The sequence below is a fragment of the Monodon monoceros genome, unplaced genomic scaffold (assembly GCF_005190385.1).
Source record: "Monodon monoceros isolate NGI ecotype Baffin Bay Population unplaced genomic scaffold, NGI_Narwhal_1 Super_Scaffold_9, whole genome shotgun sequence".
NCBI classification, from domain to species: Eukaryota; Metazoa; Chordata; class Mammalia; order Artiodactyla; family Monodontidae; genus Monodon; species Monodon monoceros.
The window spans coordinates 27302388-27321222 of NW_021703786.1; the positions used below are offsets into that span (position 1 = coordinate 27302388).

At 52.6% G+C, this 18835-nt stretch overlaps 2 non-coding genes across 2 annotated transcripts; both read right to left on the minus strand.

Moving 5' to 3' along the window:
* Positions 1-12316: 12316 nt before the first annotated feature.
* Positions 12317-12392, minus strand: LOC114889825. The gene has a single exon (XR_003792127.1). It is a non-coding gene; the product is annotated as a small nucleolar RNA U2-30 (small nucleolar RNA).
* A 173-nt stretch (positions 12393-12565) lies between these two features.
* On the minus strand, positions 12566-12644 carry LOC114889827. The gene has a single exon (XR_003792129.1). It is a non-coding gene; the product is annotated as a small nucleolar RNA U2-19 (small nucleolar RNA).
* Between the last annotated feature and the right edge of the window lie 6191 nt (positions 12645-18835).

An 18835-nucleotide genomic window follows, 5' to 3' on the forward strand; every position in this document is an offset into this window, starting at 1 on the left:
GCTCTTTCTGGGAGTTTGATTTTTCCCTAAGGAATTTCCTGACTAGCTCCAGGCCGTTCAGACCACAGTGAGAGAGGAGGGAAGCTGGTTTTCCTCCAGGGTTGTGGGGAGGCAGCCACCCCATGGCAAAGCCTCCCTGAATGAATTATCGGTCAAGGGGAGTGTGGGAAAAGATCAGGGTCCTTCGCCACACGTCAGGGGACGTGGGGTGCTTGGAATCTGCACACATGAGCGTGTTTGGGTGCAGCCGGACACTCAGGCCTGTTCTAGGGGGAGCACCGTGGTGGAGCACCCCCACCCCCCACTATTCCCTGAACCTCCCTGGAGCCTCCTGTCCCATCTCTCCTTTGCCTTTCTCTGTTGGCCTCATGTGCGCTGTCGGTGCTGGACAAGCAGCTGCTCGACTGGAATAAAAAGACGTCTCTCTCTTTTTCACTGAGCGGAGGTTCTCTGAAAATGCAGCATGCGCATTTCCTGCCTGTGCTCCAGATTTGTTTTGGCAAGTGGACCCCCATTCCGAGGAGAGAGTGGGTGAGAGAGCTTGTCTGGGGACTTGCTCCTGGGGTCGCATGCCTGGTTCTCCCCTGCCCTCCTCCTGCAGGCAGCAGATTTTTAATAGAAAAGGGAAAACGAGTGATGTGGGCCCTCCAGATTCTGTGACCTCTGAGCCACTGGGCAGCGGGAATGCTCCTTTTCCTGTTCTGTCATCATTCTGTGCTGTTCTCCATCGTGGCAACGGTTTGCCTGTGAGGGTCTCCCTGGTGGGGGGACAGTGCCCAACATCCAGCTTCCATTTTCAGCCCTGAGCGGGATGCCTGCCACGTACTGAACCTTAACTATGAGGACAGGATGGCTGGGAGCGCCAGCAGGGAAGTAAGGGATGCCCGGCTCTTCGTGCACCTACTCGGACAAGCCATCAGTCATCCCTCTTTAGAAAGCTTGCTCTTTGGGTGCTGGGTATCGAGGGCTTGGAGCAGAGATTGGATGAGCTCAGGTTGCAGACAGGACCACACTGGCAGTTGTGAGACCTTGGTGACAACATTTCACCTGATGGAGCCTGTTTGTCCAGCCTTGTGGCTGAGAGGGGGAGACTCTGTGAAAGACCCAGTAGGTCCTCCATAAACGTGCCTTTCTAGGGCTGAATCCCTCTGTTTTGACAGGAAAGAAGCCTGGGGTTTGGGCTTTTCCCTGCCATACTTAGAATTGTCCATGAAGGATTCACACACTCATGGCTCAGCAGTGGTGACAGGTGGGAATTTAGATCCGGGGTGATGAGAGCCTCCTGAGATCCAGACAGCAGCCGTGACCTTCCTGGACCCACCTGTAGCCTCTTGAAGACTATTTGCTTTAAATATGTTGTTATGCACATCTGTAAATTGTATCCCACACATTTGGGATTTATCTAGGTTGTAACATGATGGTTTTTGCATGTAGTATACACTCATGTGCACACACACACACACACACACACACACACACACACAGAATTAGCTATATAGGAATAATCAAAGGAGAGCCTTCCATGCCCACTAAGACCCTCCAAAGACAGTGCAGTAAGCCGAGTGAGTGAGAGGGGGAGTGAGTGTGCACCCAGACGCTGGACCAGACGGACTCTTGGCTGCATCCGGGTGTGGGCATCCAGACCAGGGCAGTGAGGACACAGAGAAGCTGAGAACACACGGAAAAGGGAACCACAGTCTCAACTGTGAGTCTGAATTGGATAACGGGAAGTGGATTAGACAGAGTCTCCTGGGGAAGAATTACGGATTTCCCTCTTGCTTTCATGGAAGCGTTTGGAAGGGAAGGCAGCCATTTAGCGCTTGGCTGGCTGGAAGGACACAGGAACCCTGGCTCCCTCACTGCCTTGAGCTTGAGGTAGGAGTGGGGAGACGTGTGTCTCCTATGATGTCTCCCATCATGTCAGGGTTCCAACGATGTAGATCTTGGCCTCTTGATCCAAAACCAAACACGGCCCCTCCTCTGTTCCATTAGATGTGCTCCTTTGTAAGGAGGGGAGTGAGGACGAGGGCAGGGGAAACTGGGGCCCCAGATGCCACTTCCTGGTACTGAATTCTAATACCCTCCCCCCACACGAATGCTGTAGGAGCGCTGGGAGCCTGTGCTCGCACCTCTGTGGAGTTCTCTCCTTTCTTTTTTAAAAATAAGAAATATCAAAGATGATTTCAGCAATGGAGATGAAAAGGCAGAGCAGCCCTCGTCTGCTCCCTCCCTGCGTTCCGCCGCCCCCCCCCCACGATTCGTTACTGTTTTTCTAGAACAAGAAGGAAAGAGTTTTATTTGTAGGAGAGTTTTTCTTGCCCTTAATGATGTGGTGGGCGGCAGTGGTAGCATGTTTTTATTTTATGTTATTTTTTATCCCCTGCTGCTTTGGGGGAGGGTGACAGTGTTTGAGTTTGGGGTGCGGTGTGTGGGGGACGGTGTTCCCTTGGAGAGGAGCGAGCGGTGCGAGCAGATGTTCCACCCCCGTGTCTAGAAGGTGGGGGGACTGGGAGGACGGCGCTGCTCGTGGGTGGGGAAGGACCCAAGTTATGTAAGAGCATCGAGGGGGTGGCTTGGGGACGCAGACAGAGCCTGAGGATGCAGGCAGACACCCTTACAGGGGCCGTCAGGGAAGGCGGCCGGGCGCTATCTGCTGGGGGCCTGGCGGCCGTATCGTGGCAGGCGCGGTGCCCGCGGGTGGTTCTCAGGGTGTCAGGTCGGCAGGGCAGGCGGGAGGCCTGGAAGGTGGAGGAGCTCCGGTAGGAGGAGCAAACTTCTTGAAGCCTGGGGAGGACTCGTTCTCTCTCTGCTCTTTCCCTCCCCTCTCTCCTCTTCGTTCCTGCTCCCCTTTCTCTAAATCAGTTCCCCAGCAACCGAGGAGACAGACCTCTTCATTTCCCGCGTTTCCTCGAGGTCTCCTTCCCCCAGCACCAGTCATCACCACGTGACAACAGAGCAGCACACGTCCTGAGCTTTACAGCATCCCAGGGGCCGACGCTGGTGCTTTTTCCTGGTACAGGTAGGGCCCCGCCTGACCCACAAGGAGGGACAAAAACCTGAGCAGGTGATATTGAAACAGCAAGTGGCTGGGGTTGGGTCCAGGCACCACCGCCAACCAGCCACTGACGCAGTATCCTCAAACCTGCTTGTGGGGCCGCTGTGAGGATGACAGCCAGGCCGCTGTGGACCTGACCCCAACCTCAGCAGGCAGGAAGGAGCCCGTCAATGCCGAGGGCGGGGGTCTGGGTGGGTGTTTGGATACATCTGTCCCATAGTGTCTTCAGCAGGCTTCTTGGCGCTCCAGCTACCCCCGTGCCCCTTTCTGTGGACACTGGCTGTGTCTTTGCTGGTCAGTCAGTCGCTCTGCGTTTTCACTGGGTGGGAGCCGGGAATCACACTGTGCTGTGGAATTCCAGCTCTGTCTCTGCACTAATGAGCTGATGCGCTTGGTACCTAAGACCACGAGGCCGAGGCCAGTGCGAGCTCGGCATGCTTAATCTTCACAGCTTGTTTTATCTTCGTTGGTTGGTATTTATCTATCTGCTTGTTTGTTTATGTTTTCCCCTTGGAGGCCCTGGGAAAGGAGGGAACATGCAGAGGCAGGAGGGTCTCGGTTTCGCCCCATGTTGAGCTGCCCCTTTCGGCCGAAGGCTGCCCAAAGTGCGAAGTAGGGGAATCCCGTGCCTGTTTGGTTCTAAGTGGTTTCTCTTTGTCAGGACGGGATATTCTGCCCTTAGAGGTTGATAAACATTGATGTTTCAGCTCCCTGATGGTTGTTAGCTCACTGTGTGATTCTGCAGCAACCCCATCACAGCCTCTGCTACCGATGGGATGTCGCAGTGATGACAGGACTTGCCTCTCAGAGCGATGCAGAGGATGTAGCAGTACGTCCCCTGCAGAGTTCTTCGCTCTTGACACAGAAGATGCCCGAGGAGTCATGGGGGTGGTGATTTTTCATTATGGTCTCATTGCGGTTTTGGAAAGTCACTAATCATGAAGGTTGTAAACATGCCTTTCTGAGCAATGGGCATATTTCCCTGCACCGGTCGGCAGCCACATGCGGCTGCATGGTTGACTTTTAGGCTTGGGGTTGTTTGTAAGTGAGACGATTGTGACACGAAGGAGTTCTGTGCTGGCGTCGCCTGAGAGGGAAGCCACTAGCCCGTGGCCCGTCCGGGTGGAGATGGGCTGTGGGTGTAGAATGCACACCGGATTTCAAACACGCAGCGTGCTGAGAAAGCATGTGAATCATCTCGTTAGTAATTTCTTATGTGGATCACATATTGACATGATAATATTTTGGATATATTGGGTTACATAAAATATATTATTAAAATTAATTTCACCCACTTAAAACATTTTTTTAATGTGGCTGCTAGAACGTGTAATGACCCTTGTGGCTGGCATGATATTTCTGTGGGGCAGGCTGATGTAAGACCCCCCCCCCCCCCCCCCCCCCCCCCCCCCGCCCACACCCCACCCACACGGATGAGCTGGATCCCTCCTGATCTCTCGGAGCCTTTATATCCTTATCTGTGAAGAGGGAGATTCCGCCAGAAGGTGCCCCGGGACTGACATTCCAGGAGTCGATGACCTTTTCCTTGCCCTGTTGACAGCACCAGGGAGCCCCTTAGCGAGGCTGAAAAGGGGACCTCAGGCAGTCTAAAGCGCTGCCTTTGAGAGAGGTCCCGGAGCTGTGTAACTCCGAGTTCTTCCCAGCTACGCACCACTGGGGTTTTCGGGAGACACCCTCCAGCTTTGTAAATATGCATTAAAAAAATAAAAATAAATCCATTATTTTGTCAACCTTCACAACAACCGAGCTTCCACAACGCCTCTCACACGGAGGTTCCAGAGCATAGCACGGTAAACAGTGCACCGGAAAGAAAAAAACAAAACTGCACGCTTGGAGAGTTCGAAGGCAGCAGAGAACTTGTTTTCGCTTCTGGCAAAAGAAATGCTAAGGTGAAGGCTGGGCAACCGGTGTGTGGGGACCCTGGAGGAGACCCCGCGGGCACGGAGGTGCCACATCTGCCCCCCAAGCTGGGGCCACGCTAACATCAGGTAACTGATATGGAAGCAAAAGAACTGAGAGGGACTTCTGGAAAGGAGGGAAGAAAGGTTAGTGATGAGCACCAGCAGGGCTAAGATAACCCGGAGTCTTACTGCAGAAGCTCCTGCAGCGAGGTCGTCTCTGGAAGCTGGGACAGACTCGGAAGAACTGACCTCTGGGCCTGGGGCTCTGGGGGCAGATGTTCTGCACCAGTGTGCAGAGCTGCAGCGCTCCTTGTCTCGGGGAAAACCCATGTTCCCTCTGCCTATCCTGGCCTTGGTCACCCAGGGCACCAAGAAGAGAGATGCTGCCCAGAGGGCTACACAGACCCGGCACCTCTGGCGTTGTGCACGCAGCGCGGGAGGCATGTCAGACGTCCCTCTTATTTTTATTTTCCATTTTTGACATTGTCCTTCAGTTCCTCCTCCACGCTCCCCATTAAGCTGTTAAATCACTCCATTTATTTAGTGCGAGTGTTTCTGAGAGCTCATTTTTATCTTGGTGAAAACCAGGCTTGCTCATGGGCATATAATGAAATTGCATAAATATACCCTTAGCTTGGAATCTAATTTATTTTTCCTGTTCATTATGGGGTAGAAGGCCATTATGAAATGTATAACTTTTTTTTTCCAGTGCTGGAATTGAAAGGCTGGGGCTTGGGCTCTTTTTATTCTGATGATTTCGTCCTGATTCAATTTAAAGCTGGTTAGAGCTCAAATACTGGAGCGTAATTGACAAAGATCAGTGTGGGTTGTAATGCTAATGTCGCGTCTGCGGCTTCCTCAGCTCGACACGATGGACAGCGGGTTAAGCAGCGATTCCATCAGGATACCTGGGCCTGCAGAGCCTCCTGGGGCTCAAGGAGAGGGCCGAGGACTTTCCTGTGGCTAGCGGTCACATTCTCTGCTTTGGGCAAGGGTGGGCTAGTGGCATACTCTGGAATAGGAGGGCTGGGGACACGTCTGACCTTAAACCCAGAAGGCTTAGAAATCCCTTTAAGAACATCTGCCCAGCCTCCACTTGTACACGTGAGGAGTTTGAGCAGCCTGCAAGCTGGCCAAGGTTGCCCCGGCTCCAGACTCCCCGTCCTCAGCCCTGGGCCTCCTCGCCCTGACAGCAAGTGAATAATGTGGAACGAGATGCAAATATAGCCTTTGGAAGCATCGGCTTAGTCCACTGTGTATGAGGTTCATGCATTGTGTGTTCAGTGCTGGGAGAGGGGGGACAGAAGGCGGACCTGGCAGATAGAACAGGTTCCAAGATGCCCACCATGGCTAAGAAGTTGGGGGGCATGACCCAGCAAAGCAACTGGCCGGAAGCTGAATGCCACACACCTTGAAGAGGGGCACCATCCTCCCTCCAGGGCATGCCTGGTCCTCTGTTAATTGGCTTCCCCCAGTTTGCTGACTGTTTTCTGTGTGCCCAGCACTGCTGGGCTTGGACACAGAATGGGAAAGGCACAGATGCTGCTCTAGGAGACTTGACGTGACATCCTGACTCTCAAGTAAGAGCCGTGACGAACGTCAGTGCGTGCAAGTCAGAGGATGCTCTTTTGGAGGGTGACGAGTGATGATCAAAACATGTGAGTGTGTGTGCATGTGCGTGTGATCACTGGGAGAAAAAAATATCGTCATGGCTATGACAGGTTTTTACGGGGAGCTAGAAGAAATGGATTTAAATTAGAGTTGCAGAGATCTTCCTTTTCCCTCCCCCTGTAACTAGGGTTGCTAGATAAAACCCGGGATGCCCAGTTAAATTTGAATTTCAGATGAAAAACGAAGAATCTTTTTGTGCAAGTATGTGCCAAATATTGCATGGGACATACTTATATTTTTTTTAAAAAAATGTTGTTTATCTGAAATTCAAACTTATCCAAAGATCCAGTGTTTTTATTTGCTAAATCTGGCAATCCCACCTATAACAGCAGGGAAGGTAGAAAGGCTTCATTTCGAAATCATTTCCATAGTCATTAAAAAAATGCAGTCACATGAGTTATAAAAGTCATTATTTATTTATTGTATTAGGTCTTACAAGACAGAAGTGTCTAAAGTGAGACGATTAGTCTCCTTTGTTCCTCCCCAGATCCAGCTCTCCGGGGTGACTTCTGACTTCTGCTAACAGTTGAAGTGTCCCCTCCCCAAATCTCCCCTTTGCTCATACTGACCCACCCATGTGCATATGCTATGTATTTTCCCAGTACTTTCTGCTTTTTTGGAGAAAATCCCCAAAGTAGAATTATTGGGGCCAAGGGCATGTATATGTTAAATTTTAATAACTACAGCTGGATTGCTTTACAAAGTTGAAAGTATTTACAGATCTCTCCACACCATGTGAGAATCCTTTATCTTACATCCATACCAGTATCAGTTATTATTATTTCTTAAAGTACTTGCCAGTCTAAGGTACAAAATATCATTTTAACTTACATTTCCTCAACTTTAGGAAGGTTCATTATCTTTTTCTGTGTTTATTGTTCATTTGCATTTGACTTCTGTGAACTATCTGTTCATGTGCTTTGTCTGTGTTTCCATGGAGTCTTTTTTCTTTATTCATTCCAGGGTGCTCTTTACATATGGGCCACTCTCAGACTTTGACTATTACATGCAGTCTTGGAGTTGCTTCTGGACCAGCTGTGTTAAACCATCACCTGATCTCGAAGCCTTAGACCATGAGCTTCTCATGGTGGTGGCCTTCTGGGTCTAATGACAATGGTAGACCTCCAGCCCCACATGGGTGCCTAAGGTCTTCTGATCTTTTTGTCTGAAACTCCTGGGTTTAAAGGAATCGTGTGTGGCTCGAGAGCCTCAGTTAGTGCTTCACTGCCCTGGTACTGCCCCAAAGACAGCCGGAAGCCCTGGATGGCTTTCAAAACCCCACCCCCACTTTATTATCCTGCTTTCTCTGCACGCACAGGAAGCTCTGCTCCAGAGGAGGGAACTGGGCGTTGGGAGGCAGCACTGAGGGTGTCCTGCTCTGATCGTGGGCATCTCCTCAACAGCCACATTCAGCATGTAATTCCACAGGGAGGCATCTCAGGGGCTGCAAGGTGGAAGGGGGAAAGATGGGAAGTCTCCAGTTCCCCCAGTCCACTTCAGCCATTAACTCATTCACTAATTCATTCATTCATTCATTCATTCATTCATTCATTCAATAAGACTTTGTCAAGCTCCAGGTACACACACAGGACCTGACCCTGCTGTCAGCCTCTGGGAGAGAAGTCATCACGCAATCACACAGATTTTATCAACAGACTGGCTGGGACCAGCTCTTCTTCCATCTGTCTCCCACACTGGGGGCCCCATAGCCCGACCTCGGGTGAGGAGCTGTCCCCATCCCCACCCCACACCCTCAGCCAGGATCCAGAGTCCCTGAACCTTGCCTCTCCAGCACTCTCAGCCTTATGCCCACAGCACCCTGTGCATGTTTGGGGAGAAGCATCTCCTCGGGGCATTTGTGGTCGGTTCTGTGTCTTGCTTTAGGACAGTCAGTGGCCAATGGGGCTGGCTCAGCTGGGGTGTGCATGGATGCACACCCATGACAGGTGGGCCCTTGAAGCTACCAGGAGACTTGGAGAGGCAGGGTGGGTGGGGATGGGCCTGCTGCCGTGCTCCACTTATTCAAAGGTCTGTCGTGGTGGAGGAGGAAGTAGGTTTGTCCCTTTGTGTTCAAAGGTAGAAAAAGGATGTGTGGGTGTAAGCTCTAGGGAGACAGAATTTGGTTCTGTCTGAGAGATGCGAGCATCAGCAGGACTCAGGAGGCCGTGAGGACTCCGCCCCGGGGCACTGGAGCAGAGGCCGGCTGGAATGTGGGTGATGGAGGGGTGTGGGGAGACAACCCTGGCACTGGTGTAAGAGCCTGTCCACCCTTCACCTGCCAGGAGAGACCTACTCTGTGCACTGCTTTGTGTCCCCATACGTCCAAGTCCTAATTCCGGGGGCCTGTGAATGAGATCTTATTTGGAAAATAGGTCTTTGTAGATTTAATCAAGTTAAGATGAGGTCATACTGGGGTAGGGTGGGCCCTAAATCCAGAGACTGGCGTCCTTATAAGAAGAGGAGAGGACATACGAAGATAGACAGCCACGTAAGGGCGGAGGCAGGGATTGCAGTGACGCAGCACAAGCCGTTCCAGAGCGCAGAGCGCTGCCGACACCTTAGTTTCGGGCTTTTGGCCTCCAGAGCTGTTCAAGAGTAAAACTGGTGTTGTTTGAAGCCGCTTAGTTTGTTACGGCGGCCCTAGGAGACAAATACGTCTGCCAAGCAGGTCAGTGTCCCACCTTCTGGGCCCCTTAGAGGATGGAGAGGACAACAGGGGACTCTCTGTGCAAAGTGCTAGGCCGGGTGCGGCCCCAGGAGCCCACGGCTGGCTCCTCTTAGAGTCTTTGGTGCCTCACTCAGCAGGAAGAAGCCAATGGCTGGCAGCCCGAGAGTCAAGGGAAGCCTGGCTTGTCCATCTGTCCATCAGCACAATGGCGCACCTTTGACAGAACTGATGTGGCCACAAGCGCATGCTTATTGAGCTACACTTAAGCAGGGCCCCTCGGCTGGCAAATTTACAGGATGTGGTGGTGCATTTTACTGGAACGCACATGTATGTTACTGGTGTTGCCAGGACTATGTGGCACAAGACAAGGGTGTGAGTTGGGTGGTGATTAGTATAATGGGGATTCTGGGGTCAAACTGTCAGGCCAAGGGGATGGTAACTTTTCCTCCCTGTCCCCCTGTGGGGTCTCTGAATTCTAGCCATGAATGGAAGTGGGAAGGGCGAGGAGAGAGAGTCTCTCGGTGCTTAGGAAGCTGTGGAGGGAGGCGCTGTGCAGACGCACCTGCGGCGGCTACTACTCACGGGCAGAGGGGGCCGGGCTTCTTGAGTGGTCTGCACGGAGGGAACCAGCCCCTTCCCCAGAGGCTGGCTTGTGATTGGGGGCTCAACTGCTCCCAGTAGAAGAGGGGCCCCTCCTACTGCCTGGCGGACCCACTGTCCGTGTGGACTCTTCCAACTCTGCTCAGCCAGTGGCCCCACAAATGCAAATCCTGCAGGCCTCCCAGGGCCCTGGCACAGGCCATCCCTGTGTTGGAATGGTCATCCCCACCCAGGCGACTTTGTCCTTGGGAGTTGACCATCCTGTCTTGCCCTGTGCCCCCCCCTAGAATGTGGCCTGACCAGGCCCTCTGGCCATGCAGCTGACCTGTGAGCCCAGGAACCCCAGAGGGGCAGCTGGGCCATTTTCTACCCTCTGGATCACCTGTGGACCCAAACGTTGGGGTGAGTGCTCTGGGGGATGAGCGAGAGGGTGAAGGTATAGTGAGAGTGAAGACAGCCGGCTCCTGGTGACATCTCCCGAGGGCAGGCAGGGAAGAGCCTTGCTGGGGAGAGGGCCCCACAGGCTGACCAGCTCCCAGAGGCATCTGGGCCCTCCCCCTTCTTCTTACTGACCTGGGCTTGGTGCAGGTGTCCATCCTCCCACCCCGTCGGGCAGGGCTAGGGAGAGTGAGGCCCACCCTGACCTCAGGGCTGAGCACTTGGTCCATGGGAGATCCTGTGCTCTTAGCCGTGACTGGTTCTGCCTAATGAGACAAGAGGAGTATCTTCCAGCAGGGAGGGTCAGCTTCCGTGAACACTTCTTGGCTTCTAAGAGAGGCCTCAGGACGTTGTTATGGATCTACCACAGCCATCCTGCTTCCAGCCTGACGGGAGGGTGCAGAGCGGGCAGGGGGCAGAACCTGTGTCCTTGTGACACAGAGAGGTGCTGAATCACCCAGCCCTGCACCAGCCGTGGCCTGGACTTCCCGCGGTGTAGCATCACTCTAGGCACCAGGAGGCCTACATATCAGCCCCTGAAGCTGTGTCTCCCGGGGCCACCAGCACCCTGAGTCCCTGAGCCCTGTTCTCCCTGGGTTCAGCCTCTAGGGAGCCACTTGTTAAAGTGGCTCCCACCTGGAAAGAGATCCTAGCTTTATTTCATACGTGGCAGGTTGGCATTTCCCTAAAGCAGCTTCCCTAAAGTGCACAGAAAAGATAAGCAATAAACCAGAAGCTACTGGTGCTTGGCGCCCATGATGCTTTACAAGCTCGGATTTGGGTCACAGTGAATCTAAGGCTGGCACAGCTTATGGCCAGTCACCCTTGGTTCTGCCCCAGGACAATCTCGTCCTTGGATTTTCAACCAAGCTGCGGGGACCAGTGGTAGGAATAGCTGCTTGCTGGTCCTGAGGCTGGACTGGGGGGTGGTTCTCAGCCCCTCCAGCACCCGGGCTCATCCTACTCTGGTGAGGGCCTGAGTCTGTGCAGAACTGCTCTCAGTGCCCCAACCCCTGGTCCCTGGAGAGGAACCCCGTGTTTTTGGCCCCAGGATTTCTCCTGACCCTGCAGGAGCCCTTTTTGTCCTTCCTGGAGTTGGCCCTGGCTCTGGCCCTTACAAGCCTGCTGGTGTTCTCCGTTCATTTCCCCCTGTTCTGTTGGGCTCACGGTGGGAGAAGAAGGCCGCAAACACGGTGAGGCCATTGTGGGAGGGAGCCCGGGAGCTCTGCCGGAGCCTCGTCCGTGAGCAGCCCTGTTGGGCCGTCCCCAAGCTCTTTGCACTTCATCTGTCGTCATCGTGAAACAGCAGACCCAGCCTGAGCTCCCATTTCATATTTGAGGGACACACCTCCTTCTGGCAGAGCAGCTGTGAGTCCTGGATTCAGGTTCCTCACTCCTCCCACCTCTGTATGTGCCCCCGGTGGGTCTCTCCTTGGGGAATGGCTTGACAAAGTCCAGATGACTGCAATCTTACCGTCCCCAAACTACCCTAGACATCTTACCTGAGGTCTTAGCCTACTTTGGCTGCCATGACAGAATACCACAGACTAGGTGGCTTAAGGAGCAGAGATTTATTTCTCACAGTTCTGGAGGCTGGAAGTCTGCGGTCAAGATGTGGTGTGGTCAGGTTCTGGTCAGGGCCCTCTTCCTGGCTTGCAGACTGCTGCCTTCTTGCTGTCCTCACATGGTGGGGAGAGGACTCTGGTGTTTCTTCCTATTAGGACACTAATCCCATCACGAGGGCCCAACCCTCATGGCCTCATCTAACCCTGATCACCTTCCAAAGGCTCGACCTCCAAATACCATCACATTGAGGGTTAGGGCTTCAACATACGAATTTTGTGGGGACACAATCATTCAGTCCATTAAACCTGCGGTAAGAGGAAGTCAAGTCAGCCCTTCAGAGCTATGAGGTTGTTTGTTTCTGAAGACATCGCCAGCCAAGGGGAGCACCCCCTACTTTGAGCTCAGATCAAGGGTAGAAATGTTCATAGTTATAGTTATAAAGGTCAGTAGCAAAACCTTTTCATCGTTGCTCAGAACTGATTACCTTTCATACACACATCCCCACCCCAATCTCACTCATCCATCAACAATCCTCAGATATCCACCATCGCCTTTATACACACACACACACACACACACACACACACACACACACACACCCCAGACATAACCCCTTATTGTTTTAAACTACTCTATACTGTTGCTTCTCAGAACTATAGGGATCACGCATAGGTAGACTAGAAGGTTCTTAGATGCTCAGATCTGGCTATTTTCATCATTGATCCATTTCAGTAAGAGAAGATCTCAGAGAAGGGGGCTCTCTTTTGAGTGTCATGTCTTTAAGTCAGGGTTGGTTTTTTTAATATTGTAGAATTTGGACTAAAGAGGAAAATAACTTTAAAAAATCATATTTTTCTGTAACTGTAGAGCTGATTTGTTGACAAAGATCATTTTCCTATTTAATGCTTAATTGCAGTATTCCATGTTATAAAATTTTACTCTCCTGTCTTCAGCTGTCCTTTTAGTATCCTTTGGCCAATTCAGCCATTTAAAAATGATGTTGTGGAAGAATACTTAGTGATTTGTTATGAGACATAGTTAAATGGAAAAAAGTTACAAAATGGAATGTACAGTATGATCCCACTTGGTACCAAAATATATATTCTATGCATAGGAAGGTCTGGGAGGGTATATATGCTCAAAATGTTAACAGGAGTTATTTCGGGGTAGTGTGATTGTGGGTTATTTTAAATTTTCTTCTTTTTGCATATGTGTAGTTTCTAAATTTTCTGCAGTGAATATGTATCACTTTTATAATAAGGACACAATTATAACTACAGATCTTGCCAAAGGCTGCTCAGACTCCCTGACCACAGGGGGCTGAGGTCGCCCCTCCTGTGCTGTACAGCTCCCATGCTCAGCCCCAGGTGCCTTGGGGGTCACACACCAAAACCTTCCCTCCCACACTCCTGGGACTCTGGGCTGTGCAGAGCTGATGCTGGTTTTCCCTAGTATTGAAGGGACCTGGAGACCCCTCCCTGACAGGTGGGTTTATCACCACCCTCCCTGACGGGCCTCTAGTCCTCTATTCTACCCATGCCAGCCAATGGGTGTGCTGGGGGCATGGCCGGGTGAGTCCAGGGACATGGCCAGGGCGTGGCCTCGGGAGGATTTCTGAGGCCTGAAACCACCATTGCTGGAGGAGGGTGCTGTCCCATCGCTAGGGTGGTCCTGTGAGAAAAACAAAGGGCAGAGGCTGTGTGGTAGAGAAGGTCAAACCCCAGTTCCCCCACCAACTAGCTCGTGGTCGACTCTCTGAGCCTCAGCTTCCTTAACCTAGAAAATGAGGGTGATGCTGTGAAAATGAGTTGAAATATGAGGGTCAAGTACCTTGGGTGGGGCTTGAAACAGGACAGGTGCTGAGCACATATGCATCCTTTTTCTGTCCTTTAAGGAATGTATAATCCAGTTGGGGATACGCCCACCCTGGTATAAACCAGTAAAGTCCACTGGGAGAGCTTCTGCGTGTCAGTGGACATTGAGCTCCAGATTGCTCAGAGCTAGTTCAACAGCAGTCACCCATTCTTTAACACACACGCGTGCGTGTACATACACGTTTTTAATAGTCGCCTGACAGAAGAAATCATGGAGCAGGAACTGGTCCCTGTGGCCTTGCTTGTGTCCTCGGAGTCTACTGTGCAGGTGATTCAACAGTAGCCACCCCTGGACAGGGCAGCAGTCATGCTCTCCAGCATCATCAAGACAGGGCCCAGAGGCCAGAGCCCCAGGATTACTCCTGGCTGGTCTGTCCTGGACAGCGGCTGCAGGAGCAGAGGGAGGCTCCCTACTTTGAAGGCGTGGGCCTCTGTCACTGGCCTCTGTCACCTTCCTCTCCTCTGACCTCCCAAATGTAGTCTTCTGCCCAGTCCACTGACCTTGGACCTTGGATCTGTCCACTTCTGTCCATCTCCTCGGCCACCAGCACCATTGTCAGCTTTCCTGTCTGCAGCCTTGATGCTTCTGTCCTGCAGAGAGGCGTCTCCCCACACTGCAAGTCTGCTTATGCTGACCCCTGCCTCACCCGCTCTGTGCTGGCCAAGGGCTCTGCACGGTCCAGCCTGGCTTTGCTGCAGGCCACCCCAGCCTGCCTTTAGGGCCATCATGTGGTGGATGTTACAACCGGGAAACTGAGTCTACCTCTCCCCCTCCCTCCCCCACTCCTGTGCAGTTCTCATGCAGATCTATCACACAGCAGAGGACACCTTGTGATGTCCTGGCGAAGCAGGTGAGAGGTGTGAGGGTGCTTCTGGTGATACCTCCCTACAAGAAATCAGATGAGGGCTAAAGAAACGCTGAGGAGAGCGCTGTGCCATCTGCCCCGCTTCCTGGAAACCTGAGCCCTGACACAGCAAAATCGAGGCGTGAGTGTTCAGATCACAAGAGGACCCTCTCTGGCTGCAGCCCCCTCTTGAATTGGTGTTTGCTCGAGCCCATTGCTGGTGAGCATGTCTGTGTATGTGGAGGGAGCTGATCAGCGAGCTGGCCAGGAGAGAAGTGTTTCTGAGATGGAGGTGAATCACTGTGAACATGATTGGATTTACAAAAATTGGTTTGACACAAACTTTCAGGAATCCATCTGCGCTCCATGAGAGGTAGAGCTATTCCCTTGTCTAGATTCCCAGGAAGCTTATGTTCTGGGGAAACTGGGTGTATTTGCTGCCAAAAGAGGCTCTATTTTTAGCCAAATGTGAGAAAGGGAAGGGGAGCCCAGAGGTGGGGGCCGAGGTACCCTGGGTAGGGACATGCTGGTGGGAATAGTGGTGAAGGGAGCAGCCCTTGGGCTGGGGATTGCGACCCGGCCTCAGAGTGTCTGCTACCTTTTTCGTTTTGGGAAAGACGTTCCCTTCTGCAAGCACCTCCGTGGGCTGGGGTGTGATGGTGCGGCCATGAGTGGATCTTTCTGTCTCCTCCCCCTACCCATGCACTAAGATGAATACCAAAAGCTACCAGCCATCACGCGTTCTAAATTTACAGGGTGCTTGTCCTTCACTGGTTGCTTAAAAGTGAAGCTGCCTTAGATGACGAGGATGCTAAAGCTGGAGGAGCATGGCAGCTGCCAGCTTCCTGGGCCCCACCTGCTGGCCTGGGCCACCCTCTGAGTGCTGCGACCTCCTCACCCCACCTGGGACCTCCTTGGCAGGGCTGCGATCAGAGGCCACGGGGAAGGGTGGGCTTGCAGCAGGAGCCCCTCCCCTGAATGCAGGCGCAGTCTGTGCGGGGACTGAGAGGTAGGGTCTGGGGACTTGGCAACGACACCGATGTTTCTCTGTGCTGCACCTTCCAGGCGGGAGCCTGCTGTTCTCTTTTCTTCACTGCCAGAACCGGCCAAGTCCTCGGTCTGGTGGAGCCCCTGGACTGCAGGGGCAACGCTCCAGGAGAGCTTGGGGGGCACAAGCAGGCACCACCAACCCCAAGCTGCTTAGGGTCCACCGCTGAAAACAGACCCTCTTAAAATGCACACGCCCTTGGAGGAGCTGCCCCCCGAGCTCCCGGAGGTCCATCATCTGTGCTCCTTCAGCACTCTGCACACGCCTTACGGTTCTGTAATGATGATCCATATGGGCTTTATCACGGTTCCCCCAGCCCTGCTGTGGGCACCCTGAGGGCTGGGACAGAGTCTCATTGTCTCTGAAGCCCCAGGGCCTACACGGGCCAGCACCCAAGGCTAGAGTGAGTGAATGAACTGGGGGCAGACCACCACCCACCCTGGTTTCTCCTGGTCTGGCTTGTAGGGCTGGCTTGCCTCTTGGTGCTGAATTTCATGGACGGATTTCATCACAACCTCAAAATAAAAGACTGTCAACTGAGCCCCAGGTGAGCAATCACTGGGCATGGGCTGAGGCACGAAGATGGAGATGGCAAGATTCTGGCCCATATGCATCTCATACGCTCATGGGGGGCTGGCAGGTGTTTATTCACAGAGAGGACCGAGGGCCAAGGCGATGAGAAAGGGTGAGGAACACGGCATTTTCAGTAAATCACCCCCTCACCATCCCTGAAACACACATGCAAAGATTCATTGCAACTCTCCATGGCAGGAAGGGCTGCTGGCCTCCCGGATGCACAAGACCAGAGGGAGGAGGCCCAGAGGCCTGGGATGCCTGGACCCTTGCAGATGCCCGGGTTCAGGGGAGGTTGGGTGCGTGTGGGCAGGAGAATGATGTGGGATTCAGACAATGGATCTAGGCAGGCTCAGTGGATGGGGCCATTGGACTCCAGGGCCAAGAAGCCCTCAGAACAGGGCCGCCTGCCTGGGTGTGAACCAGTCACCCTTGTGAGCTGGCTGGACAATCAATTGTAGATGAAAGTTTCTCCCTAGGTTTGATTTTTGTCCTAAAAATGTTCTGGCCACTTGGGTTTTTATCTTTATTCTGGAATTCTCTTAGTTTGGGCTTCCTGTCCTGAATCACATCAGAAATACTCTACCACTTCACAGCATGTTCCCTTCTCTGAAAACACAGTTTACTTCCAGGTAACAGTGCAGGTGCTTGACCCTAGCTTGGCCTCTCCAAAGGTCACAGAGTGCCTTTGCTTTGCTAGAAATGAGGTTTTCCTCCAGGGCAGGTAAGAGGAGAACACTGCCGGTGGGTCCTCTCTCCATGGTGGGGTGCATTTTTGTCTTTGCATCCCATTAAAAATCCCCCCATCCAGGCTTTGTGTAAGTTCAAACCAGCTCTCATGGAGTTGAAATGCTCTGGAGCAGGGCTCTGCAAACTTGTTCTGTCATTGGCCAGGTAGTCAGTATTTTAGGGCCAGACGGTCTCTGTCACAACAACTTAACTTGGCCGTCAGCGTGAAAGCCACCTTAGATAATATGTAAGTGAACGAACGTGACTGTGTTCCAATAACTCTGTTTATAAAACAGGTGGCGAGCTGGGTTTGGCCCCTAACCTTTATTTGCTGACCTGTTCTGGAGCTTCCAGGGACACCCAGAAGCTATCAGGCCCATCTTCCTCCCTTTGGAGAATGAAAGGCTCTTCTTCCTTTTCTCCCTCCTTCCTCCAGCTCGCTTGGAGCTCCCTTGACTGGTAACGCCCCAGACGTTCCCCGGCATCACCTCCCATGACATGTGTGTAGGTCTAGCCCATCATCTCCTTTAGAAGGTCCCTCCTCTTGCACAGACTTGCATCTGCTACCTGGGTCTGCGGCCAGCTGCTTCCACATGCCTTCCCGATTACACGGGCCACCTCTGCCCTTCAGGACTGGCCAGCTCCTGCATTGGGCACCTCGCCGGTGGCCAGCTGCCCCACCCCCACTCTAGGTCCCTCCCTTCTTTGTCTGAATCCCACTAGGCACTCCTGGCCCCCAGTACCCCTCTCTCCTGGGAGCCACAGAACTGGTTCCATGGGTGTTTGAAAAACTTAGGTTCTAAGTGACAACTTTTCTCTGAATGCCTCTCTTTACCTCTTACTGGAAGTCAGACTTTGCTTCTTGACTGTCAGACCTCAAGCCCACCTGTGAGCCAGGTGATGTACGTGGGGTGGGAGGGGGGAGAGGGGTAAGCCCTTGTTGGGCTTTGCAGCATCTTGTCAAACAAAAAGAAAATGATCTTTTTTCCCCCTAACTTGTTTTTGGAAATAACTGTAGACTTGCAGGAAATTGAAAAATCAGTGCACAGAATCCTAGGTACCCTTCACTGGGGTGAGAGTGAGTTTTTGATGGCAAGAGTATCCTTTGGGTACTAAGAGAGGTCTTAAAAGAAACAGTTTGGAGTTGACTCCGAGTGATGTTTTCCTGTCCCATCTGCACCTGCTCACTGTGCTACCTGGGGGCAGTTACTTAGCCCTCCTACCTTCATTCTGCCAGGTAGTTTTTGAGCATCTACCCCGAGGCCCTGAAGCAGGGGCTGGGGGCACAACGGGCAAGGAAAATAAACACCACCCCAGTTACACCAACACCTATGAAGTCGCAGGTGGGAAGGAGAGGCCCTTGGAGGGGCTGTGATGGGGAGGTGTCTGCAGGGCCCCGTTCCCCTGAAACCTCTAGGGGAGAATCTTTCCTGGCCTCTTCTGGTTTCCGTTGGTTGCTAGCAGCCCTCGGCGTTTCTCGGCTTGTAGCTGCATCACTCCAGCCTCTGCCTCCATCGTCACATGGCCTTCTCCCTGACTCTGTGTCCTCTCTCTTCTTGTAAGGACACCCATATATTGGATTAAATGCCCTACTCCAATTATGACCTCACCTTAACTTACATCTTATTATATCTACAAAGACCCTGTTTTCAAATAAGGTCACATTGAGAGGTACCAGGCGTAGGGGCTTCAACATATATTTTGGGGGGGGACACAATTTGACCCACGACAAACACCGACCAAGCAGAAAGAGGGAGAGGCCAGGATTCCGTGTTCCACTCTGCTCCACTGGGACCCCGCTGTGCCCTCTCCCCTCTTCTTGGAGCCCCTCCCGGCTTGTTTTAAT